This window comes from Marmota flaviventris, chromosome 7 (assembly GCF_047511675.1).
Source record: "Marmota flaviventris isolate mMarFla1 chromosome 7, mMarFla1.hap1, whole genome shotgun sequence".
Classification (NCBI taxonomy): Eukaryota; Metazoa; Chordata; class Mammalia; order Rodentia; family Sciuridae; genus Marmota; species Marmota flaviventris.
The window spans coordinates 47,102,500-47,104,168 of record NC_092504.1 but is presented as its reverse complement, the minus strand read 5'-3'; the positions used below and the strand labels follow the sequence as shown (position 1 = coordinate 47,104,168).

At 35.6% G+C, this 1,669-nt stretch overlaps 1 pseudogene; it reads right to left on the bottom strand.

The window, feature by feature from the left end:
- Positions 1-209: 209 nt before the first annotated feature.
- Positions 210-1,010, bottom strand: LOC114102077 (L-lactate dehydrogenase B chain-like; annotated as a pseudogene).
- Positions 1,011-1,669: the final 659 nt, after the last annotated feature.

Here is a 1,669-nt window from a genome sequence, read left to right as displayed (position 1 = left end):
TTCTTTTTCTTTCCTTCCTCCTCCTCTTCCTCCTTTTTCTTTCTACAACAGTTAATTTTATTTGTTCATTGGCTCATATTTCAAGTATTAAAACAAGACTGGGTTTTGATTTTGTGAGTCCAAATTCACATATTAATTAAGATAAAAACAAACTGCATTCTGCATATATTGATGAAAGCTAACTATTTAGGGTTAATCACATTGTAGTTTTAAAATTTCTTCAGCCTAAAACTCAGTAGTTGTGGGTCTTTTAGGTCCTTCTGGATGTTGCACAGGGTGTCTTCACTTTCATTGAACTGAACAACCTCGTCATCCTTTAATCCTTCTGCTTTAGGTTGAATGCAGATTAATCTGTAGGCATTATGGATACATGAAATACTCAGACTTCATTCTCAACACCATATGTCCTCTCCACCATTGTTGATGCTGGATGAATCCTGGATGGGTCTTTCAACATGTATTCCATGAGATCAGCCACAATTAATCCAATAAAACCCACTTTAAAGAACCATCTTATATACTTCCTTCCAATTTTCACTATCTGTTACCAGTTCAGGATACAGTCTCTGTAAACAGTTTCTGGATACACCTGCCACATTTTTTCCTATTCCATTTCCACTTGAAAATCTATCTATGGCATCTTCTGGGATGGAGGTCAAGATTTCTAGCCATTAGGCATTGAAATCTAGATGAATTCAGATTGCATCCACTTCCAAAACATTTGGATAATCCACTTAGTTTCTGGGTAAAATATGTAATAGTGTCTACTGAGTTGGAAGCCACATTATGATAGGATTATAATTGATGATTTGAGGAATAATGAATTGAAGATATTAACATCTTTCTGTATGAGATTAAAACAACCCTTCTCCCCTTGAGATGGATTCTTGTAGTTACCACCACAACCTTGGAATTGGCAGTTACAGAGTAATCTATCTGTTACAGTTTTAGGTATCAGGTTGCATGTCTATCATTCCTTCTTTAAGTTTATTTTCCAAAATGTCCAACATGACAAATTCTTAGCCAAACACTATCCCGTAATGGTATGCCATACCAGTTTATTCAACATCCACTATAGTGATCTTATTGTTTGGGACAATTGATTGCTTCTTTTTTGTCTAGTGAAGTGAGTTTTTCTGTAAGGATCACCTTTTTATACAAGTGAGAGAAGGCTCTAGAAAGCACTGGAATAGTTATGCAAAGAAGACAATGTCATTTCCTCTTTTTATAAAGCCACCAGGAGTCAATCATGAGGGTTCTACAAAAATGACTTTACCTAATTCTAATTGTCTTTTGAAGACTCCTTTTCTAAAAAAATCATAATGAGATTTTCCTATCCTTTTTTAATACTTCACAGTAGAGATTACATTTCACCATGAGGCAGTGGGCGTATGAATCACATTCAGTCCATAGCAATGATCATATCTCTTATTTTGACTCTTTGTTTTTAGTGACTTTTTTATTTGAAGTTGAATTTCAGCAACTTCCTCTCTGTAAATCTTGCAGGAGAAATCTGAGTGAGGGTCATTTAGGTCCATGACTAGCTGAATAAGCACTGGAGACCGCTGATGGTGATTATTTTTTACCTGGTGGCACAGGGAGATGTTTGCAGACACTGACATTGTCAGAATTCTTATCCTTTATAGCAGGTATTGCCCTGAAAAGTCTT